Below are 26,293 nucleotides of genomic sequence, written 5' to 3' on the forward strand. Positions count from 1 at the left end.
TTTGTGCTTCCTTATGACCATAACATGCCGACCTTCGAGGTCTTTCTTTCTCTTTTCTTTTTGTTTCATTTTTTCTTATGCATGTTTGCAAAAAACTATACATCCATCGCTATCTATGAGAAAATCTTTTTTCTCTGTACACCTACGTTCCTATACACAAAAAAAACTTTTTCTCTATATACACACGCATTTAAAAAACTCTTTCTCTTTATACTGATATGGTCTATATAAAACCTCTATTCCTTTTCCAAGATTTCTTTTTCCTTTTTCAATATACACTAGTTGTTTATATAAAAATCTCCTTTATATACACTCATTGCTCATATACAAGAATTTCTTTTCACACATTGTTTATATACAAAAACTCTTTTCACACATTGTTTATATACAAAAAATTCTTTTCTTTTCTTTATATACAGATATGACACTTTGTCCACAACGTCTCTTTCTTTCTCTATTCTTGGCGTTATCACGATGTTTGTTCATTTTATTTTAGGATGACATTCCTAAATGAAAACTCTACACGGTTCCGGAATTTCAACAAATATTATCGACAATAATGAAATAAGCACTAACGCAACAATCCAAACAAAATGCATGCACAAAACAAATGACAATCGAAACAACAGCAAAAACAAATGTTAGTCCCTCAAGTCACAGAAACAAGATAACATACATAAAAATGAAAAGAATACGAATCTGGGGATCCCACGGTCATGTGGCTCCGCATGCCACCGGACTCTTGGGTCACGGTAACAAAAGGTGGGGTGGTCGACAAAAGTAGGGCTTTTGCTCCTACATATCCTCAATTTGTGATGAGGAACTCAGACCTACGTAGTTCTTGATAACTGTGAGACTAAAATAGTCTCGGTGTTTTCTTCACTAAAATGCGAGCATGCTCTAGTAAAGAGACAAAACTTCCAACTGATCAGAGCAACACATGTTTTTTGGATGAAAAACAATGTGTCTATCAGGGAAGGAGAGTATGTTGATGAAATTTTCTCATAACCATAAATGAGATTTTGGATGTTAGCATTTCATTTCTAAATGACCATTTAGAGGAAACACTGGGTCCAACAAAAATAGAAGAAAATCACTCAAAGTGTATCAATCTCACACAGGTAAGTGTTTCATCCTAATTCCGAACAATAGATATGTCATGACTTGATTTTGCAAATCATTTCCTATCAAATCAAAGATTACATGCGTGATCATGGATTAATAGGACTTCTTCTTGGGAATGGGTTTTTTGGTGGGGAATTTGGCTTTAAGTGTTTATGGCCTTTTCCTTTTCTGTTTTTGTTTAGTGTGAGCTGAACAAGTCACCGACGCACAGGATTTTGGTTGGCAATCAAAGGGAGAGGGCCACTTTAGGTCGTGGTTTCCTTTCTTTTTTTCGTTTACTTGGTGACAATTCTGTATTGTTCAGATATTGTCTGGTCCAAAGACCTTTCTGCATGTTTCTTCTGTTTACTTTTGATCTTTGATTGGGAACTTTCTTTCTTTTTTTTGCTTTCTCCCACTCTTTGATTGGGAATTTTCTTTCTTTTTTTGCTTTCTCCCACTCTTTGATTGGGAATTTTCCTTTTTTCTGTTTTCTTCCGAGGGCAAGGATTGACATTCGCACCCTGGGTCAAGGTTTATGATAAGTTGGGATTTAGGCTCAAGGCTTGTAGAACGGCTGGTCATGATATACGTCAGGGTTTGGCCAATGGTTCGGGGATAAAGGGGATGTCCCACATTATTTTCGTGATACACATGCACAATGATGATTAGGAAATTTTATGCAAAACGGGTCATGCATGCACCCATGTGGACACTCAAGCATCAAGTTTTTATGGTCATGCGACACTAGGGCTCAAGATTCATTTTCCCTATTTTAAGTCAACCCAATGTTTCCAAAATATGCTCCTTTATCAATTTATGCATTCATCCGAGTCCATTTTAGGCGTTCGGGAAAATTTTCACAGCATTCACCCTTCAGGTGTATACATATTTTTTCAAAAAACTGGTTATGATCAGTGAATCTTTTTTCAAAGAAAAGTTGGAAGTTACTTCTCTTCAAAAGCATGTTGGCTTTTCAACCGAAAGATATATTTTTTGTTCTATTTTTGTTTTTGTTTTTTTTTTCATGACGTATTTTGCTACCTAAACATGTGCATATTTTTGTGAGGTATTTTTGCTATATACATGCATATCCAAGGTATCTTGCTACCTAAACATATATATATTGCGAGGTATTTTTTGTCACATACATGCATATCCAATGTATCTTGCTACCTAAGCATACATATATATATTTTCTGAGGTATTTTGCTATATACATGCATATCCAAGGTATCTTGCTACCTAAACATACATATATATATTTTGTGAGGTATGACTACCTTCCGAGCTTGTGCTTGTTTTATTTAAATTCCTAGGATCATGAACAACTAGGTGTGTCCTACTATGACTGGAGAAAACAAAGGTGATCAAATAACAAACAGAGATTTAAAAGGTACTAGGTTGCCTCCTAGTAGCGCTTCTTTAACGTCTTGAGCTGGACGCCTTATGACTTGTCGGTCACTGACCTAGTACGTTGCTTACCTTTGGCTTTGGACTTGGTTGCCTATTGGTGAACTCTAGAGGTGGTGGCGGTGCATCTGTTGCCCGCTGCCGGCCATCCCCAGGCTGCTATGGTGTTTAGCCCTACGCCTGCCTAGGGGTGCAATACTTCTTGATGAATGCTCGATTAATAGGGGGCCTGATGACCTTGCTGGGGGCGACAAGCACTCTGTAGAACCGACAGAGGCCCGTAATCAGAGCTGGCAACTCCAAGACCTTGTTGGACTTCTTCGGGTCCACTGGGTGTCTTGCGGGCACGATCCCTACAAACAATAGATGACATCAGAAATCAGTTGAGCGATGTGCATACTTACCTATGTCATGATGGCGTGACCTTGCTGGGGGAACGGGCACCCTGTAGAACTAACAGAGGCACGTAACCAGAGCTGGAAACCCCAGGGCCTTGTTGGGCTCCTCCAGGTCCACTGGGTGTCTTGTGGGCGCGATCCCTACAAATAGTAGATGGCATCAAAAATCAATTGGGAGAAGTGCATACTTACCTATGTGGGGATGGCACAAACTTCCTGGGGGGACGGGCACCCTGTAGGACTGACAGAGGCCCGTAACCAGAGCCGGAAACCCCAGGGCCCTGTTGGGCTCCTCCGGGTCCACTGGGTGTCTTGTGGGCGCGATCCCCACAAATAGTAGATGGCATCAGAAATCAGTTGGACTCGTGCGTGCCCGATTTTGATATTTGGGGCAAAACAAATTCATGTGTTAGGGTGTCGGTTTCTGGTTAAACTCCCATATTATTTCCACGAGGCAGGCGTAACAATGATGATTTGGAAACAACATGGAAAATTAGTCATGCATACAGCTAGGTGGGTACTCAAGCGTCCTGCTTATGGCATTATGATACTAAGGCTTGGGATTTACGCAAGTAGACCCAATGTTCCCAAATTATGTTCTTTCATTGGTTCAACAAATCTCCATCATTATCTTATCTATTATTTTGGAAAATAAACTCTTAGCGTCAATTTCTTGTTTCCAAAAGATATGTTTGCTCTCTACGAATGTTTTGTGCTTCCTTATGACCATAACATGCCGACCTTCGAGTTCTTTCTTTCTCTTTCTTTTGTTTCATTTTTTCTTATGCATGTTTGCAAAAAACTATACATCCATCGCTATCTATGAGAAAATCTTTTTTCTCTGTACACCTACGTTCCTATACACAAAAAAAACTTTTTCTCTATATACACACGCATTTAAAAAACTCTTTCTCTTTATACTGATATGGTCTATATAAAACCTCTATTCCTTTTCCAAGATTTCTTTTTCCTTTTTCAATATACACTAGTTGTTTATATAAAAATCTCCTTTATATACACTCATTGCTCATATACAAGAATTTCTTTCACACATTGTTTATATACAAAAACTCTTTTCACACATTGTTTATATACAAAAAATTCTTTTCTTTTCTTTATATACAGATATGACACTTTGTCCACAACGTCTCTTCTTTCTCTATTCTTGGCGTTATCACGATGTTTGTTCATTTTATTTTAGGATGACATTCCTAAATGAAAACTCTACACGGTTCCGGAATTTCAACAAATATTATCGACAATAATGAAATAAGCACTAACGCAACAATCCAAACAAAATGCATGCACAAAACAAATGACAATCGAAACAACAGCAAAAACAAATGTTAGTCCCAAGTCACAGAAAACAAGATAACATACATAAAAATGAAAAGAATACGAATCTGGGGATCCCACGGTCATGTGGCTCCGCATGCCACCGGACTCTTGGGTCACGGTAACAAAAGTGGGGTGGTCGACAAGATCGTTCAAGGTCCAAGACCTTAATGATTCTCTTCGCTTTCAAAGTTTAACACATCGTTTGAGGTCCAATGCTTTAAACGACCTTTTGTCACAATTGAAATGAATCTTTCAAAAACATAAAAATCAATTTAACACACAAACATTCAGACTTAAAGAATTACGTAGGTCTGAATTCCTTATCGCACCCGAGGATACATAGGAGCAAGGGCAACACCTTTGTCAACCCTAAAAAAATTAAGAATATAAAAAGGGAAAATACACAATTTTGAAGTCATGTTTTGCACACTTAATTAAAGGCTGTCGTCCCTTGTGATGGGCACGTGGGGTGCTAATACCTTCCCGATACATAAACAACTCCTGAACCCTTCATTTCAATATTCGTAGACATCTTTTTGATTTTTCTAACGTTTTCCTTGAATAAAAGTTGGTGGCGACTCCACACGTTTTCTTCATGAGAATACACACTTTTTCTTTTTCGCCTCGCCCTCCCGTCGAAGGGTAGTGTCGCAACCTACCCTTCTTCGGCTTCTAGAATGTTACGGAACTTTACGGATTGCGCAATAATGTTTCCTTTCGACTCCAGACATGTCACGGAACTTCACAGATTGCTTAACGATGGGTGTCAAGTTCCTCGAAGCGGTCAAGTGAAGGTTGCATTCCATCAAACAATGGTCCCCAGACGAAATTAGGGTGTGACAGTTGCCCCTCTTTACTTACCTTTTATCGAAGATAGGAGGAAAGTAAAGATAAGACGCTGATTTCGTTCGTCTTAGCCTTTTCCGTAATTAATCTATGATGATTCCCGAAGGCCATCCTTTGCCCATCATGGGGATTTAATTGATCTTAATCACAATAGTTCCAACCAAAACGATTTGAAATAATTGACTCCTGTCTCTCCTTCTTTTTTCTCTGCACAACATAAAACAAACAAAGAATAACATAATATACACGTATACACATTTTTGGTGAAGGAACCGATTGGGAAAATAACAAAAACTGTATTTTCCCCTCGCTGGGGGCTCCGTACTTGATAACGGAGGACACATGAACAGCGCAAGGCAATCAATTCATGGGACTCCGGACTCGATGATTGAGGATGCACGAACAACGCTAGGCAATCAATTCATGGGACTCCAGACTCGATGATGGAGGCTGCACGAACAGCGCTAGACAATCAATTCGTGGGGCTCCGGACTCGGTGGTGGAGGACGCATGAACAGCGCTAGGCCATCAATTCATGGGGCTCCGAATAAGATTTGATGGTGGAGGATGCATGAACAGCGCTAGGCAATCAATTCGTGGGGCTTCGGACTCGATGGTGGAGGATGAATGAGCGGCAATCAATTCATGGGGCTCCGAATAAGATTTGATGGTGGAGGATGCATGAATGGCAATAAATTCATGAGGCTCCGAATAAAATTTGATGGTGGAGGATGCATGAACAGCGCTAGGCAATCAATTCGTGGGGCTCCAGACTCGATGGTGGAGGATGCATGAACGACAATCAATTCATGGGGCTTCAAATAAGATTTGATGGTGGAGGATGCACGAACAGCGCTAGGCAATCAATCCATGGGGCTCCAGACTCGATGATGGAGGATGCATGAATGGCAATCAATTCATGGGGCTCCGAATAAGATTTGATTTTAGGACCGAATGGTCCACCGGGTTCTTTCACCTAAAAGGCGAACATGTTTTAGCAAGGAAAAAATAAATCATTCACGAGAGCACCATATTTTAGAGAAACAATATGCTTATGCCAAAATAGTTTTCCTTGTAACCGAAAATGAATGGTAGGATGTCAACGTTTAGCTTTTAAATGAACATTCAAGGGAAACGTCGGGTCAAACTGAAACTGGGAATAAAATCACTCATGGTGTTTAAAAACTCACACAGGTAAGTGTTTTACCCTAACTCCAAACAATAGCTGCACCATGACTTTATTTTGCACTTGATTTCCTATCGAACCAAAAGATTACACGCGCGATCACAGATCAATAGGATTTTCTCGAGCGTAGTGCTTTTGGAGAGGAAGCTGGGTGTTTCAGTCTTTTCCTCTTTGTTTATGTGGGGCAGGACATCGCCAGTCGGGAGTGACCTTGAATGGCAATCCCAAAGGAAGAACCACTTCACAATGGGTTTTCCCTTTGTCGGTGATCATTTACCTCGCCGAAAATTTATCTGGCCTGAAGACCTTCTGTTCTCTTTCATGGTTTCCTTTATTGATTGGGAATTATTCTGTTTTCCTCCGATCTTTCCCTTTTTACTTTCTTCCGATCTTCGATCGGGAATCCTTCTTTTCCTTTTCTTCTCTTTCTTTTCATTTCTTTCTCTCCCTTTTTTTTATCTTTGATTGGGAATTCAGGTTTTAGCATTTGTTATTCGCTCTCCCTTGAGGAGATTCTGCTGTCCTCTTCTTCGGGGGAAAGGATGAGGATTCTCTTCATGGGCCAAGGTTCAAGGTAGCTTAAGGTTGTGTCTCAACATGGTCTTCTCATCGTGCGTGCCCGATTTTGATATTTGGGGCAAAACAAATTCATGTGTTAGGGTGTCGGTTTCTGGTTAAACTCCCATATTATTTCCACGAGGCAGGCGTAACAATGATGATTTGGAAACAACATGGAAAATTAGTCATGCATACAGCTAGGTGGGTACTCAAGCGTCCTGCTTATGGCATTATGATACTAAGGCTTGGGATTTACGCAAGTAGACCCAATGTTTCCAAATTATGTTCTTTCATTGGTTCAACAAATCCATCCATTCTTATCTCTATTATTTTGGAAAATAAACTCTTAGCGTCAATTTCTTGTTTCCAAAAGATATGTTTGCTCTCTACGAATGTTTTGTGCTTCCTTATGACCATAACATGCCGACCTTCGAGGTCTTTCTTTCTCTTTTCTTTTTGTTTCATTTTTTCTTATGCATGTTTGCAAAAAACTATACATCCATCGCTATCTATGAGAAAATCTTTTTTCTCTGTACACCTACGTTCCTATACACAAAAAAAACTTTTTCTCTATATACACACGCATTTAAAAAACTCTTTCTCTTTATACTGATATGGTCTATATAAAACCTCTATTCCTTTTCCAAGATTTCTTTTTCCTTTTTCAATATACACTAGTTGTTTATATAAAAATCTCCTTTATATACACTCATTGCTCATATACAAGAATTTCTTTTCACACATTGTTTATATACAAAAACTCTTTTCACACATTGTTTATATACAAAAAATTCTTTTCTTTTCTTTATATACAGATATGACACTTTGTCCACAACGTCTCTTTCTTTCTCTATTCTTGGCGTTATCACGATGTTTGTTCATTTTATTTTAGGATGACATTCCTAAATGAAAACTCTACACGGTTCCGGAATTTCAACAAATATTATCGACAATAATGAAATAAGCACTAACGCAACAATCCAAACAAAATGCATGCACAAAACAAATGACAATCGAAACAACAGCAAAAACAAATGTTAGTCCCTCAAGTCACAGAAACAAGATAACATACATAAAAATGAAAAGAATACGAATCTGGGGATCCCACGGTCATGTGGCTCCGCATGCCACCGGACTCTTGGGTCACGGTAACAAAAGGTGGGGTGGTCGACAAAAGTAGGGCTTTTGCTCCTACATATCCTCAATTTGTGATGAGGAACTCAGACCTACGTAGTTCTTGATAACTGTGAGACTAAAATAGTCTCGGTGTTTTCTTCACTAAAATGCGAGCATGCTCTAGTAAAGAGACAAAACTTCCAACTGATCAGAGCAACACATGTTTTTTGGATGAAAAACAATGTGTCTATCAGGGAAGGAGAGTATGTTGATGAAATTTTCTCATAACCATAAATGAGATTTTGGATGTTAGCATTTCATTTCTAAATGACCATTTAGAGGAAACACTGGGTCCAACAAAAATAGAAGAAAATCACTCAAAGTGTATCAATCTCACACAGGTAAGTGTTTCATCCTAATTCCGAACAATAGATATGTCATGACTTGATTTTGCAAATCATTTCCTATCAAATCAAAGATTACATGCGTGATCATGGATTAATAGGACTTCTTCTTGGGAATGGGTTTTTTGGTGGGGAATTTGGCTTTAAGTGTTTATGGCCTTTTCCTTTTCTGTTTTTGTTTAGTGTGAGCTGAACAAGTCACCGACGCACAGGATTTTGGTTGGCAATCAAAGGGAGAGGGCCACTTTAGGTCGTGGTTTCCTTTCTTTTTTTCGTTTACTTGGTGACAATTCTGTATTGTTCAGATATTGTCTGGTCCAAAGACCTTTCTGCATGTTTCTTCTGTTTACTTTTGATCTTTGATTGGGAACTTTCTTTCTTTTTTTTGCTTTCTCCCACTCTTTGATTGGGAATTTTCTTTCTTTTTTTGCTTTCTCCCACTCTTTGATTGGGAATTTTCCTTTTTTCTGTTTTCTTCCGAGGGCAAGGATTGACATTCGCACCCTGGGTCAAGGTTTATGATAAGTTGGGATTTAGGCTCAAGGCTTGTAGAACGGCTGGTCATGATATACGTCAGGGTTTGGCCAATGGTTCGGGGATAAAGGGGATGTCCCACATTATTTTCGTGATACACATGCACAATGATGATTAGGAAATTTTATGCAAAACGGGTCATGCATGCACCCATGTGGACACTCAAGCATCAAGTTTTTATGGTCATGCGACACTAGGGCTCAAGATTCATTTTCCCTATTTTAAGTCAACCCAATGTTTCCAAAATATGCTCCTTTATCAATTTATGCATTCATCCGAGTCCATTTTAGGCGTTCGGGAAAATTTTCACAGCATTCACCCTTCAGGTGTATACATATTTTTTCAAAAAACTGGTTATGATCAGTGAATCTTTTTTCAAAGAAAAGTTGGAAGTTACTTCTCTTCAAAAGCATGTTGGCTTTTCAACCGAAAGATATATTTTTTGTTCTATTTTTGTTTTTGTTTTTTTTTTCATGACGTATTTTGCTACCTAAACATGTGCATATTTTTGTGAGGTATTTTTGCTATATACATGCATATCCAAGGTATCTTGCTACCTAAACATATATATATTGCGAGGTATTTTTTGTCACATACATGCATATCCAATGTATCTTGCTACCTAAGCATACATATATATATTTTCTGAGGTATTTTGCTATATACATGCATATCCAAGGTATCTTGCTACCTAAACATACATATATATATTTTGTGAGGTATGACTACCTTCCGAGCTTGTGCTTGTTTTATTTAAATTCCTAGGATCATGAACAACTAGGTGTGTCCTACTATGACTGGAGAAAACAAAGGTGATCAAATAACAAACAGAGATTTAAAAGGTACTAGGTTGCCTCCTAGTAGCGCTTCTTTAACGTCTTGAGCTGGACGCCTTATGACTTGTCGGTCACTGACCTAGTACGTTGCTTACCTTTGGCTTTGGACTTGGTTGCCTATTGGTGAACTCTAGAGGTGGTGGCGGTGCATCTGTTGCCCGCTGCCGGCCATCCCCAGGCTGCTATGGTGTTTAGCCCTACGCCTGCCTAGGGGTGCAATACTTCTTGATGAATGCTCGATTAATAGGGGGCCTGATGACCTTGCTGGGGGCGACAAGCACTCTGTAGAACCGACAGAGGCCCGTAATCAGAGCTGGCAACTCCAAGACCTTGTTGGACTTCTTCGGGTCCACTGGGTGTCTTGCGGGCACGATCCCTACAAACAATAGATGACATCAGAAATCAGTTGAGCGATGTGCATACTTACCTATGTCATGATGGCGTGACCTTGCTGGGGGAACGGGCACCCTGTAGAACTAACAGAGGCACGTAACCAGAGCTGGAAACCCCAGGGCCTTGTTGGGCTCCTCCAGGTCCACTGGGTGTCTTGTGGGCGCGATCCCTACAAATAGTAGATGGCATCAAAAATCAATTGGGAGAAGTGCATACTTACCTATGTGGGGATGGCACAAACTTCCTGGGGGGACGGGCACCCTGTAGGACTGACAGAGGCCCGTAACCAGAGCCGGAAACCCCAGGGCCCTGTTGGGCTCCTCCGGGTCCACTGGGTGTCTTGTGGGCGCGATCCCCACAAATAGTAGATGGCATCAGAAATCAGTTGGACATAATGCATACCTACCTATGTCAGGACAGCACAGACCAACTGATACTTCCGCAGGGGGAGATCGGCATTACGGTCGCTGGGCAGAATGTTGCTAAGTAGCAATGTCATACATATCTGTGTAAGAGTGGTCATGTTGGTGCGCATGATCCAAACTCGTCTCTTTGCAGCGGCACGGGTGAAATCTTGCCCCGGTATGCATAGTAGCTGCGTGATAGTCTCCCTCTCTAATTGTGCTAGCACAGTTGGTCGCTCCTCTAGGATCAGAGGGTGGCCCAGGAACTGATAAAAGGAAAGTACTCGCCCCTTAACCGGGAGTGCAAGTCTCGGTTAAGCATTAAGGGCAGAGGACTTTAAATTCTCTTAAGGTGTGGCTATGGAGCCCACTGAGAGTGAGGACGTGTAACCCTCTAAAGGCGAGGATGTGTAGTCCTCTGAAGGTGAGTGCGTCTAGTCCTTTGAAGGCGAGGACGTGTAGTCCTCTGAAGGTGAGGGCGTGCAACCCTCTGATGGCGAGGACGTGTAGTCCTCTGAAGGTTAGGGCGTGTAGCCCTCTGAAGGTGAGGACGTGTAGTCCTCTGAAGGTGAGGGCGTGTAGCCCTCTGATGGCGAGGATGTGTGGTCCTCTGAAGGTGAGGGTGTGCAACCCTCTAAAGGCAAGGGCGTGCAGTCCTCTGAAGGTAAGGGCGTGCAGCCCTCTGATGGCGAGGACGTGTAGTCCTCTGAAGGTGAGGGCATGCAGCCCTCTAAAGGCGAGGACATGCAGTCCTCTAACGGCGAGGACGTGTAGTCCTCTGAAGGTGAGGACGTGCGGCCCTCTGATGGCGAGGACGTGTAGTCCTCTTTTGCAAATCTCTCTGAAAACTCCCCGTGAGTGTATGTTCTGTTTGATTTAGTCACTTGACCATTTTGGAGTGACGGCCATGGAGTCATTTGATGTTTAACCAATCCACTGAAATTCCAGGATTTGTCCCCCCCTTTTTTTAAAAAAAAAATAGATGGATGAGAACTTGTGATCTGCCCCTAGGTTCGCTTGAGGCTCATGCACGGTGTCCCTCATTGCCCCAGTGTAAGGCTTTGAGGTACCAATCGTTGTCTTTCGTCATGACCTTGTAGCAGGGAACCTATTGGGTGAGAACTTCTAATCTGCTCCTAGGTTCGCTTGAGGTTTATGCATGGTGCCTCTCATTGCCCCAGTGTAAGGCTTTGAGGTACCAATCGTTTTGTTTTGCCATGACCTTGTAGCAGGGAACCTATTGGGTGAGAACTTATAATCAGCCCCTAGGTTCGCTTGAGGTTTATGCATGGTGCCTTTCATTGCCCCAATGTAGGGCTTTGAGGTATCCATCGTTGTTTTGTTTTCACAACCTTGTAGCTAGGAAGAATGAAAGAGGCGGTTTGATTCTTGCAAAATGAATTTTTCAAGGACGAGGAATAGTTGAAGGATTTTTTTCTGTTGATGGGTTAAGTCAAATGACTCCTATTCTTGATAACTCACTTCCCTCTAAAAAAGACAAACTTTCAAGAATGATAAAATGAGCTCACCTGAATGTCTATATTTTTACTTGAAAACACAGTCAATCTAATGCTTTTTTCTTTTTCTTTTTGAACTTAATCGTTTTGCTCGTCATTTTATGGCACCCTCACCAAATGTGTAGCACATGTAATTTCTGATTGAACGGTCTTGGAAGTCCAAACTCAGGAGCGCATGCCGCCTAAACAAACCAATGGCTTGCACTCATATTCTGGTGAAAGTTGAATAAGCAAAGATGTGTTTGTGAGAGGATGAGAGAGACAAGGATGTCCAATTTATCCATATTATCTAGCATTGTAATTGTGGTTTACAATAATGGCATAAACTTGAAAATCCTAATGAGTCATTAGAGACATCTAACAATAGCTTTCAAAATTGCCCCATGTGTGGTGTTGCTTGTCAATGTTAGGATTCACAAGCGATTCTCCTCAAATTTCAGCCAGCCTGCATTAATTAGACTTTGCACCTTACGCTTCGAGGTCATACAGTGCTCAATGGAATGCCCCGGGGCTCCTCCATAATATGCACATGTTGTGTTCGAGTCGTATCCTCAGAAAAATGGAGGTTGATGAACCTTGGCTGGGGTTATGGCTACCATGGGAGCAAGTCAGCATAGGACACCAGAATGGGGGTGAATTCTACAGGCTTTTTTGCTGCAAAACTCATTTCTTTGTTGGTGTTTTGGTTCGTGTTAAAGGTGGTGTTTAGCATTGGTTGGGTGGTAGGTGGATTTTGTGGTTGATTCAGGGATGGCCTTTATGGATAACTGGGTGGTGGGTAAGGAGAAGGGTTGTTATTGGCTGAGTAACGACATTGTTGGGCTGGTGGGAAGTTTGGCCATGTAGCAATGGCATTCGCAGCATGGGTTTCTCCTTCATTCTCACCCTCTTCATTTTCCCCAGTTTTCTCAGTCGTCCAAGCAAGATTATTAAATTTGCCTCTTTTCAGACCCACTTCGATCCTTTCGCTGGCGAAGACCAAATCTGTAAAACTTGAAGGTGTGTAACCCACCCTTTTTCATAGTAGAACACCGGTAACATGTCTACTATCATTGTGATAATCTCTTTCTCTGTTATTGGGGGCGCTACTTGAGCTGTCAGATCCCTTCACCGTTGGGCATATTCCTTGAAGGATTCATGCCCCTTTTTGCACATGTTCTGTAGTTGCATCCTATCAGGAGTCATATCAGAATTGTACTGATACTGCCTACCAAATGCAACCATTAGGTCCTTTCAAGAATGGACTCGGGAAGGTTCCAAGTTAGTGTACCAGGTAACAGCTACCCCAGTAAGACTTTCTTGGAAGAAATGTATCAGCAGTTCCTCATCTTTGCGTATGCCCCCACCTTCCGACAATACATCTTTAGATGGTTCTTGGGGCAAGTAGTCCCCTTGTACTTGTCAAAGTCCAGCACCTTGAACTTGGGAATGACCACGTTTGGGCACAAGGAACAATTCTTCTAGGTTAACAAAGGCATAATCCTCGCCTCCTTCAATGGCCCTAAGCCTTTCCTCTAGATGATCCAACTTTCCCATTTATTCCATAGCATGAGGGTTTTTACCCAATGTGGTTGCGGGTGATACCGAGGGCCGTCCAAAGTGTTTTGCAAGGGTATACCAACAACTGCTTTCCCTTCAGTGGCATATCCGAGGCAAGGCTTGAAGTCGGTTAGATTGTGGTGGGGAATTTCATGTGTCTCCCCCACGAGTCAAGAGACATGTGCGTGATCAGATTGAGGTTGTTGGCTCTCAATGAGTATAGGAGTGGAGTTATTGACATTCTCATTGGGAGTGTACGCCACATTGGCTGGTGTAAGTTAGGAAGCAAGCCATATGGCGGGAAGGAGTGCTCGTTTTGAATTTGCACATCATGGGGCCGTCCATACTTCCCAAATCTTTGCCTACCATATTGAGGTTGGATGATTCATTTGGTTGAGGTCAGATGGGGGCATCAGGTTCACCTTAGCAACAGTGCTGGTAGCGGCAACTGTAACCGCATTGGCTTCCATTATCTTCTTCATGCTCATCGTGGCCTCCACCATTGTGGCCATTTGCTCTTTCATGGCTTCCATGTCGGCCTTCATTTTCTCTTGCACCTCTTCTACTTCACGCATTACTCTAGCTAGCTCTAGCACAGGTTCGGTAAGGGCACCGTAAAACGTGTTCTTTTCTTTTTTATAACAATGATTAAGTACATTTTTTTTTCAAGGAAAGAATGCAATGAGCAATGCAACCAATGAAAAGCATGGATGTATGCAAATGATGCACAGTTGAAGTATTGCGAATTTTTACGCAGAACATGGGGTTAAATCAATTTAGATTTTCAACATGGTCCATGACATCTTTGTCAAGGCGAAACTAGAACTAACAAGGATGAGCTTGATGGTTACTTCCATGCTTCAACTTGACTTGATGAACCTTTTCGTAAAAGCATGAGCTTGGTTCAACCCCATAACCCAAGGAATGGCAATTTTGATTGCCAATACTCGACAATATTTCATAGAGATGAAAGACTCGGGAATACGTATGCTATGCATGGAAAAATGTAATCATGAGATTGAGATGCCCGAAGAAACATCATTTCCTAGTTAACCACTCGTTAGGTACCATGCTCAATTATTTTGTTTTGTTGTTGTTTTTTTTTTTTAGAAATGGGTTTATGATCCCAACATGGTTGGCTCATGGTACCTAACACATGCAACTAAGAATGTAGTGTGAATTTTAACGCTTCCCCTTTTTTTTTTTTTTGTAGAGGAAAACACAAGGTTCATGCATGAGCAAACATGAAAATAAAAGGTATGCAGTTTGTAGAACAAAAAATATATTGAACGCATATGCATGATGATGCAATGACTCATGCAAAATGTGAGGTTGGAATATGATAACGGACAATTGCAGGAACGATATGTTCATTATGATGCCATGAAGAGATGTTTATGCGATGCATGATATGAACGCATTTACGGACACGAGAGCCCGAAAAATTATCTCTTCTTACTTGCGCATTTGGGGGCGCAGTGCCCCATGTGTACAGTTAAGAAGGTGATATGGACCTTCCAGCCTCCCGTGACAAAAGACGAGACCAACATACAACGTATGCGTGACGACATGATGCAGATGCGCAAAAGCGCAACAGGGGGATGTAAACAACATGGAAATATCCTCAAATAATCATACAGCAAAGGCGTACATGACATTTAGGATATATGCATGGCAGTGTTTAAAATGCACACAGCATGTTCGCTTCGTGCCCCTATTTTAGGGACCTAAACAGGAGGAACTAAAAGGCTTTTAGTGATAATTCCCAAGGTGGTCATATCTCTCTTGATGGTTTCTAGAGGTATCATCCCCTTCGAAAAAACATATTGCGGCAGTAGGGACTACCAACAACAATACGTTATCGAAGAGAAAAACTCTAGATGAGAGTTCACTGTTATCAAACAAGTCGGAGACCTAGCATGATCACAGATTCACCTCCACTCCTTATGTTCCCATGGACCCGGGTATAGGGCCCTTTTTCAACTCACCGTGTGTGCAAATAGTGTTTGGTGTTTGTGTGCATCAAATGAATAAACATCTATCTCATGCATACATTTAAAAAGCATACTAAAAGCATAAAAGAGTTATATACAAGGATCTAAAAAAATAAAGGAAAACTAACAAAGGAGAAGTCATGGTAAGGAATGCACACTGATTCATTGGCCTAACTCTCTAAAAATAGTCCCCAGTGGAGTCGCCAACTGTCGCAACCTACCCTTCAGCGGGAGGGCGACGCGAGGGCTCACGGGTGCGTCTTCCAAGAAAGGAAAATGCACGGAGTCGCCACCAACGTTTATTCGAGGAAAACGTCGGAAAAACCGAAAAAGACGTGGTCTACGAACTTTAAGTGTGAAAGGTTCGGGAGTTGTATTTACGCACGGGAAAGGTATTAGCACCCCATGTGCCCGTCACAAGGGATGGCAACCTTTAATCAAGTGTGCAAATATGACTTCAGTTTGTTTTATTTCCCTTTTATATTTTTTATGTCTTTTTATGCCTTTTTTGTATTTTTTATCATTTTGTGGTCGACAAGGGTGTTTCCCTTGCTCCTACGTATTCCTCAATTGTGATAAGGAAATCAGACCTACGCAGTTCTTTCGAAAGGGGCGAATCAAGTGATTCTTTTTACTTGGAAGGCGGTCATTTAAGGCGTTTGGACCTTAAAATGATCCATTTTACTTTGTGAGAAAAGCTAAGGCGTTGGACCTCTAACCGTCTCACGAGGTCGACAAAAGCGGGGCTTTTGCTCCTACGTATCCTCCATCGAAGAGGAAATCAGACCTACGTAGTTCTCGCGAAGGCAGTAAAGTGATGTGTTGATTTTTATGCTTTTGAATGGTCCGTGTTAACCGATAAAACCAAAGATGATCGTTTAAGGCGTTGGACCTTTAAACGGTTTTCAGTGATTTTTGCGGACAAAGCTTGATTTGTGAGTTGATTTTAGCCTTAGTTTCACTTTGGTTATTAGTCAATTCATTGAACGAAACTTCCAAAGAAAAACGTCCGATCGATTCTTTTGATTATTTTATTTAAAGATATTTTGATTATTTTATTATTATTTTGCCTTTTTTGGTTTAACCGAGGTTACAGCGTGAACGATTGGTTAGATTTTGTTTTAAAAGTGATTAAACGAGATTACAATGCAAATGATCGGTTGAAATTCATTTCATCATTTATTAGGCGAGAAAACAACTTAGAAGATCGGTTAAAGCTCGTTAAAAATGGAAGAAAAGAAATCGAAATTGAACGAAATAAAGATGAAAGCCAAAAAAACAAGAAATGAAATAAAAGTCTTGGATTTGGAAACTTACCCGTTGAAGAACGAAGAACGGATGAAGAACGGTGAAGAACAAAGGAAAACCTTCACGGATTTGCTTACGGAAACATCTCGGAAGCGTTACGGAAGCACCTCGGCTTGGATTTTCTTCACGGAAAATTTTTTTTTCACCCAAAACAGCTGAAATGCATAACCAGGGGAATCAGGGACCCTTAGAACAACCCCCTTTTGTCTTTTATAGAAAAAAGGGGGAGGAGGTTGCTGCCCAGCTCGCCCAGGCGAGCTGGGTTGCTTCCTCAAGAAGCAATCCAACTTCGAAAAATACTCTGGAAGACCCAATTCAAAATTTCAAAATTGCTATTTGCATCCCCCCTGTCATACCCTAATTTCGTCCGAGGATTATTACTTGATGACATGGAATAAATGAAGTCCGGAGACGTCTCAGAAATCAAAAGGAAGTAGGCTTGCGCGATCCGTGAAATTTCGTAATGTGGGGGAAGTCGAAAAGAGGTGTTTTTGCGCAATCTGTGAGGTTCCGTAACTTCTTCAAAAGCTAAAAAATGAGTAAATACATAATCCGTATGGATTCGTAACCTTGCGGAAGGAAAATAAGTATCGTTACGAAATTCGTAAAGTTTCATAACGTTATAGAAAAAGAATTACAAAAAAAATAGAAAGGGGGGTGCATTTAGTAAATAGGGGGGTGCAAATAGCAACCAGGCCCACTTGGGCCCTCCAGAAGATTCCTCCAGAAGGTTGTTGCTTCTGGAGGAAGCAACCTTGCTCGCCTGGGCGAGCTGGGCGGCAAGCTTCTCCCCTATTTTGCTATAAATAGGGGGAGAAGTGAAGAGGAAAAGGGTTCAGCCCCTTAGGCACTTCTCTCTCTTTCGAATTTGCTGAGGAAAATTATTTCCGTGAAGAAAATCCAAGCCGAGGCGCTTCCGTAACGTTTCCGTGAGTAATTATGCGAAGATTCTCGACCGTTCTTCAAAGATTCATCATTTGTTCTTCGTTTTCTTCAGTCTTCAACGGGTAAGTACCTCAAACCAAGCTTTTCAATTCATTATATGTACCCGTGGTGGTCCACATTTTGTTTCATGTATTTTTATTCTCGTTTTCATCTGCTTTTTATACCCCCTTTTGACGTGCTTAAGCCATTTATTTAAGTCATTTCTCGCCTAATCTAAAAATAAAATAAATTTCCACCGATCGTTTGAATTGTATCATCCGTTACTTTCGTTTGAAATGAATTCCGACCGTTCGGTCGTGCCGTAACCACGTTGGAAATCAAAAAAGAGGTAAAATAATAATATAATAATCAAAAATACCTTTTAGTAAAATAAAAGCGTAAGATCAATCGGACGTTTTCTCTTTGGGACTTCTCATTCTTAATTGAATTGACTAATAACTAAAGTGAAACTAAGGCTAAAATCAACTCACCTAGTCAAGCTCGTCCACAAAAATAGGTTTTTGGAAGTTTATCATTTCAGTTTCTTACTAAGTAAAAAGGATCATTTTTAAGGTCCAACGCCTTAAAATGATCACCTTTCAAGTAAAGAGAATCACTTGATCCATGCTTAAGAAAGAAATACGTAGGTCTGATTTCCTCTCCAAAGGAGGGTACGTAGGAGCAAAAGCTCCGCTTTTGTCGACCTCAAAAAATAAAAAAAGAAATAAAAGTTAAGATAACACAATTCCACAATTCTAAAAAATAGGTTGTTGTCTTCCGAGACAAACGTAAGAGGTGCTAATACCTTCCTCAAGCGTAAATACAACTCCCGAACTTAGAATTTTCATTTTGACCGGTTTCCTTCGTTTTTTCCGACGTTTTCCACAAATAAACGTTGGTGGCGACTCCGCGCATCTTTCCTCCTTTGGGAAGCGCACCCGTGAGCCTCGCCCTCGCTCGCCCGCGAAGGGCACGTTGCGACAGTTGGCGACTCCACTGGGGACTTTTTGTGAGTTAGGCCTACTTTAGGAATTATGGAATTGTTAAACTTTGGGTGTGCTTTTATTGAACTGTGTAAAATGTAAATAATTGTTGTATATTTCACATTCTTTACACTGCATTCTAAGCACCCACGGGTTTGAGTAAAAAAGGGGCCCTACACCCGGGTTCATGGGAATTTAAGGAGTGGAGGTGAATCTATCATCATGCTAGGTCTCCGACTTGCTTGATAATAGTGAAACCTCGTCTAGAGCTTTCTCTCTTTATAATGTGTTGTCGCTGGTATTCCATACCGCCACAACATTATTATCTTGAGTGATGATACCTCTAGAAAACAGCCGTGTGAGTTATGAATTGTTGGGGGGTAGTTATTAGAGACCCCTAGATATTGTCCTAGGTTCCCAAATAGGGGCAAAGAGTGAACACGCTCCGTGCCATTCGTTCTCATGCATTTTTTTTGTAAAATAGCACTAGTTTAAAGTTTTGCTAGTGAGGTTGTTTTCTTTGGAGTGATACGTAACCTTTTTAAATACTATGTTGAGGCGCCATCATGCCCAAAACGTAGCATTAAAATTGGATCTCTGCGGTCTCGTATGTATGAATTACCCCTTTTGTGTTGTTTTCTTTCCGTTTCATGCATACGCATTGCATCATTCATGTCGGAGTCTTGATCCACCCCTTTTTTAGGTAAAATGATGGGGACAAATCAAAACGGAAAAAGGTTTTATCAAGTCAAGGTTAAAGGTCTAGATGTCACTAGCCTCAAGGAATTGGGACGATTGATGGGACCCCTCCAAAGGCAAGCCTTCCGCAAAGTTTACGGGAAGATTCTAGATTTGACCGTAGCGGAGGTATTTACGGAAGCCGTCGTATCCCTCGCCCAATACTACGACCAGCCGTTGAGGTGTTTCATGTTTGGGGACTTCCAAATGGTGCCAACTATTGAGGAGTTTGAAGAGATATTAGGATGCCCTCTCGGGGGGAGAAAACCGTATCTTTTCTCTGGCTTTCTTCCTTCCTTGAGCAAGGTTGCGGCTGTGATTGGAGATTCAGCAAAAGAGTTGGATCGCATAAAGCAAATTCGGAACGGCATAGTGGGCCTGCCTCGGAAATACTTGGAAGACAAGGCAAGGGATATGGCAAGCCAAGAGAAGTGGGGGGCCTTTGCGGATGTTTTAGCTTTGCTGATTTTTGGGGTTGTCCTATTTCCGAATGTTGACGGCTTGGTAGACTTAGCCGCCATTGATGCTTTCCTCGCATATCACCATACCAAGGAAAGTCCAGTGGTGGCTATCTTGGCTGATTTGTTCGACACCTTTGACCGGAGGTGCGAGAAAAACAGTGCACGGATTGTCTGTTGTTTACCCGCTCTCTGTGTATGGTTGATTTCACACTTGTTCCGACAAGACACGAGACACCCGTGTCCGCTTCAAAGCTATCACTCGTGCGCCGAAAAAGGAAGAGTCGTTTGGGACCAACATTTGGCTGGGATAGGGGGCAGCATGATCAATTGGTTTCCTCGTTGGAAGGAAGGCAAGGAAGGAGTTATTTTCTCGTGTAGGGACTATCCTAATGTTCCATTGATTGGGACTAGGGGTTGTATTAATTATAATCCTGCACTCGTTATAAGATAGCTGGGATATCCCATGAGGGGAGCGCCGACCGAAGAAAGTCTCTCGCCTTTCCTTGTGAGAGATCTAGGCGCGCAAGGTCTCAAGGTTATACAAAGAATCCACAAGGCATGGAGGAGTCCGTTGAGGAAAGACAAGGAGCTTAGAGGCATCCGAAACGGCGTCATCGGAGGTTATCATGGATGGCTAAGAATTCACACGCAGGGCTTAGATTGGCTCTCCAAATTGAAAGTTATCGATGAGGAGAACTTCGAGGCTCCGGAGGAAGATGAAGAAGTCCGAGCTCTAAAGTTAGAGCTAGGGAACGCGAGACTCGCCAAGGAGAAGTTCAAATCAGCTGCTACACACATCCGGAAGGAGTGCACCGAGTTACAAGAGGAAAACGCGGCCACTGCAAGAGCTCTTGAACAAGAAACCAAAAGGGCCCGCAAGGAGGAACATGGCCGAGAGAAATTCCGAGGAGCATTGTGGGGTAGCAACAATGAGCTCAAGCTCCGAAGAGAGGAGAGAGATCGGTCACGGGTGCATGGCATGATCTTAAAAGAAGAGTTAGTTGCTTGCGCGAGGTCCAAAAGGAGTTTGGCTCAACACTTGGAAGCCACGGAGCAAAGCATGCTAGCCATCATAGGGCAATACAAGGAAGAATTGAACCAGTCCATGGCCCATGAACAAAAGTTAGTCGAGGATTTTGCACAAGTGTATGCCGAAAAAGAAGCAAGAGGGAGGGTGATTGATGCGCTGCATCAAGAAGCGACTATGTGGATAGATAGGTTCGCCTTGACCTTGAATGGAAGTCAAGACCTCCCGCGTCTGTTAGCCAAAGCAAAAGCCATGGACGAAGTGTGTACTGCCCCCGAGGAGATTCATGGGCTAATCAATTACTGTCAGCACATGATAGATTTGATGGCCCATATAATTAGGAATCGTTAGGTTCTTTTGTAAAACCTTTTGTATAATCTTGGCAAGATGAAAGCTTTGTTCTTTTTATAAAATAAGAAGTTCTGAACTCATCATGTTATCTAAAAAACCTTGGGGTGGATCCAAGTGGTCCGATCATCCATTTGCATACTCATGTTTTGGTGGCATACTCATCGTTGTTTATTTCTTTAGGAATTTCATCATAACTAAGAAAACACCAAGGCACCCCTATAACACTCGATCCAGAAAAATGGATAATGAAGAGGGTGTGCAGGAACAGATGAAGGCCGATCTATCAGCCTTAAAAGATCAAATGGCTTCCATCTCGGAGGTCATGTTAAAACTCCAGAAAACCATAGAGGATAAAGCCATCGCAACCGCCTCCAGTACAGTTAGGGAAGCGGAGCCGGTGCTGCAGCCCGCCTTGAATCCGGGCCCAGACAGAAACATGGCCGTGTTCAGTCGAAGGTATAGTCCACAAGCTTATCCTTATGGCCTGCCTCCGGACTTCACCCCCCGTGCCACCCCGGAAGATTTAAGCCAAGCCCCTACTTTTGAGGGGCAACTCCCACTTTATGAAGACTATCCCGGGCAAGACGATGGGGAAGGAGATACCCATCTTGGCCCCCTGCTCCACCTCAAAGATCCATCCCCGCATGAACTACCCCAGCCGAACATAGTCCGCCATATCCCGGCCTCACCCACGCCCGTAAAAGAATCTTTTCCCTTCGCGGAAGATAGGGGAAAGATTGAGGCGCTTGAAGAAAGGTTGAGGGCAGTCGAGGGCCTCGGCAATTACCCATTCTCGGATTTGGCAGATTTATGTCTTGTGCCCAACATCGTCATCCCTCCCAAGTTCAAAGTACCAGACTTTGATAAGTACAAAGGGACGACATGTCCAAAGGGGCATCTCCGGATGTATTGTCGGAAAATGGGGGCGTATTCTGCAAACGAAAAGTTGTTGGTCCATTTCTTTCAAGACAGCTTGGCCGGGGCAGCTGTAGCATGGTATACCAATCTGGAAGCTTCCCAGATCCGATTATGGAAGGACTTGGCAACTGCCTTTATTAGGCAGTACCAGTACAATACGGACATGGCTCCCAATCGGAACCAGCTTCAGGGTATGACTAAACGAGAGCATGAGTCCATTAAGAAATATGCCCAGAGATGGAGAGATCTCGCAGCCCAAGTCGTACCACCCATGACGGAGAGAGAGATGATCACAATTATGGTAGATACGTTACCCACGTTCTACTACGAAAAGCTGATAGGCTACATGCCGGCTAACTTCGCGGATCTCGTCTTCCTCGGAGAAAGGATTAAATCCGGGCTACGAAAAGGCAAGTTTGAATATGCTGCCAATATGGCCCCCAACAACAACAGAAGAGCCCCAGCAGTGGGCGCGAGGAAAAAGGAAGGAGACGCCCATGCGGTCACTACCGCCCCAACATGGATGAAAACACCCCAAAATATCCAAAGTTCATACCAGCCCAATCCCCCAAATTTTTTAATCCGAGCCGGGAATTCCCTCCCGACTCAAGTAAAAGGACCACCCACAGCAGAAAGAGCGCCGGCCCAACGCACAGCTCCAGCCGCGCCCCGGCCAGTTAATAATATAGCCCCCGGCGCGACCTATAGATATGCACAGCACCCGAAAGATAACTTCCCTCCTATTCCCATGGCATATTCCGAGTTATGGCCTTCATTATTGGAGAATCACTTGGTGGTGGCCATACCCGGGAAGGTTCTCCAGCCACCCTACCCCAAGTGGTATGATCCAGGTGCCAAATGTGTGTACCATAGCGGAGTTCCCGGACACAATATTGACTCCTGCATCCCGTTCAAGTATAAAGTGCAGCATCTGATTAGTGCCGGCTGGCTAGCGTTTCAGGAAGAAGGCCCGAATGTTAAAACCAACCCGCTAGCTAGTCATGGAGGTGCTAGCGTGAACGCCGTCGAAGAGGACGGGCCGTCACGGACAAAGAGGTTAGGAGACGTGGCTACTTCTAGACGCTTCATCTATCAATCACTGCAAGCGGCATGCATGGTCTCCCGAGGTGGAGATGAAAGGGATGAATGTTTGTTTCACCTCGGGGAGTCGCATGACATGGAAACCTGTCCCGTGGTGGAAGAATTGCTTCAGCGGCTCATGGATTGCGGGCAGCTTGAAGTGTTCATAGGAGGGAAGGAAGAACCACAAATTTGCATGCAGTCGGAAGAGAAGAAGGTTCCTTTAACCCCCAAGGCTCTAGTGATATGTTTTACTAGGAAAGGGACCGGCTCCACACCCATATACCCGCGGGCGGCACCCAAGCCAACGCCATTTAGATATCAAAGTAATAAGGCCATTCCGTGGAAGTATATCCCTCCTGCGTCCAGCGAAAGAGTTGCAACCGAAGTTGACTCCCTATCAGCTAAGGTAACCAACATCACCGGCCTCAGTGGCGTAACCCGCAGTGGTCGGGTGTTCGCTTCCCCTCACCTGGCGGATTTGCCCTCTAAAGGGAAGGCGCCCATGGTCCAAGAGCCCACAGACATAGCCACCCCCTCGAAGGAAGTAGATCCTCCCGTGGCAAGAGGAGCTGAAAAGAAAGAAGGTCTTCAAGGAAAAACCGTGACTTTAGAAGAGGCCCATGAGTTCCTCCGCCTCATCCAGCAAAGCGAGTTTAAGGTAGTCGAGCAACTGAACAAAACTCCAACAAGGATCTCCTTGCTTGAACTACTCGTAAACTCCGAGCCTCATCGTGCGCTGTTGATGAAGGTCCTTAACGATGCCCATGTAGCACATGATATCTCAGTGGAGGGTTTTGAAGGCATCGTCAATCATATAACCACCAACAACTATATCGCGTTTGCGGACGAAGAGATTCCCGTTGAGGGGAGAGGACACAACAAGGCTCTACATGTGTCAGTGAGATGTATGGACCACGTTGTCGCAAAGGTACTTATCGACAACGGATCGAGTTTAAATGTAATGCCGAAGACCACTTTGGAAAAGCTTCCTTTTAGTGCGTCACGTTTAAAACCGAGCTCGATGGTGGTGCGAGCCTGTGATGGTACTCGGCGGGAAGTAATGGGGGAAATCGACATTCCCATTCAGATAGGCCCCCACACTTGCAATGTGGTGTTTCAAGTAATGGATATAAATCCTGCCTATAGTTGCCTCTTGGGAAGACCGTGGATTCATGCCCTGGGAATGGTCCCTTCAACGCTTCACCAGAAATTGAAGTTCACAGTGGGTGGACTTTTAGTGATAGTATCGGGTGAAGAGGATATGTTAGTGAGCTGCCCCTCCTCCGCACCGTACGTAGAAGCGGCGGAAGAATCATTGGAAACGGCTTTCCAATCCTTTGAGGTGGTGAGCTGCGCCTCTGTGGAACCAAGTCCGTCGCTACCTTCTCTCTCCAAAGCGGCCATAATGGTGGCACGTGTTATGCTCAGAAACGGATTTGAGCCCGGAATGGGTCTAGGCAAGGACTGCCTCGGGAATGCCGACGTGGTCGATATCAAGGGAAATCCATACAGGTATGGATTAGGATACGAACCCGGGATGCCGGGGAGGAGGAACGTGCCCTCAAGATTTCGGGCGGATAGGGTATGGCCCGGCCGTATTAGCCAGTGTTTCACTAGCGCTGGAATGGTGTCCGAGGAGGAGGTGGCCGCAATAGAAGAGGAGTTCCCTCAAGACCCACCAAGTTTTGTGCAACCATGCCACCCCGATTCCCAAGTGGGGAACTGGCGTGTGATAAGCCAGTCAGAAGTCTATACCGCTGATTCAATGTAATTAGAGCCTATAGATTTCCTTTCTCTTTTGTTTTGTGAAACCTACCTTATTAAATAAACAAAGAGTTCTTGTTTCATCTGTTCTTGCAGTACCACCCTTTCTCATATCATTTTGCATGCTTTTGTTTCTTTTGCCTTGTTTGGTATAGATATGAGGGTCGATTCGTTGGGGATCCTAACAACGAGGGTTTGACAATCGATTTCGATCGAGATATAAGCCAAACGATAAACGAGGAAGAGGAAGAGGACGTCCTGTCACCAGAGTTGGAGAGGTTGGTCGCTCAGGAAGAACGTGAAATGAAGCCTCACCAAGAAGAAACCGAATCGGTAAAATTGGGGACCCCGGAGGAAAAGAAAGAGGTAAAGGTAGGAACCGGTATGATCGTGCCTATCCGCCAAGGCTTGATAACCCTTCTTGTAGAGTATCAAGATGTCTTTGCGTGGTCGTATCAAGACATGCCCGGTCTGGATTCCGACATTGTGCAGCATAAGTTGTCGTTGAATCCTGGGTCTTCCCCGGTTAAGCAAAAGTTACGAAGAATGAAACCCGAGATGTCCTTAAAAATTAAAGAAGAAGTAAGGAAGTAGTTTGATGTAGGTTTCTTAGTTGTGGCACGGTACCCGGAGTGGGTGGCCAACATTGTCCCAGTCCCGAAAAAGGACGGCAAGGTTCGAATGTGTGTAGACTACCGGGACTTGAACCGGGCCAGCCCAAAGGACAATTTTCCCCTGCCACACATTGACATATTGGTAGATAATACGGCCAAATTCTCCCTTTTTTCGTTTATGGATGGTTTCTCGGGATATAATCAAATAAAGATGGCACCCGAAGATGTAGAGAAGACCACCTTCGTCACTCTCTGGGGGACTTTCTGCTATAAAGTGATGGCCTTCGGATTGAAAAATGTTGGGGCAACCTATCAACGTGCCATGGTGGCGTTGTTTCATGACATGATGCATAAGGAAATAGAGGTCTACGTAGATGACATGATTTCCAAGTCTCGGACTGAGGACGAACACCTTGTCAATCTGCGTAAGCTGTTTGGAAGGTTGCGGAAATACCAATTAAAACTGAACCCAACCAAATGCACTTTCGGGGTGAAGTCGGGGAAGCTGCTAGGATTTATTGTAAGTCAGAAAGGGATAGAGA

The sequence above is a fragment of the Glycine soja genome, chromosome 1 (assembly GCF_004193775.1).
Source record: "Glycine soja cultivar W05 chromosome 1, ASM419377v2, whole genome shotgun sequence".
In the NCBI taxonomy this organism is placed as follows: domain Eukaryota; kingdom Viridiplantae; phylum Streptophyta; class Magnoliopsida; order Fabales; family Fabaceae; genus Glycine; species Glycine soja.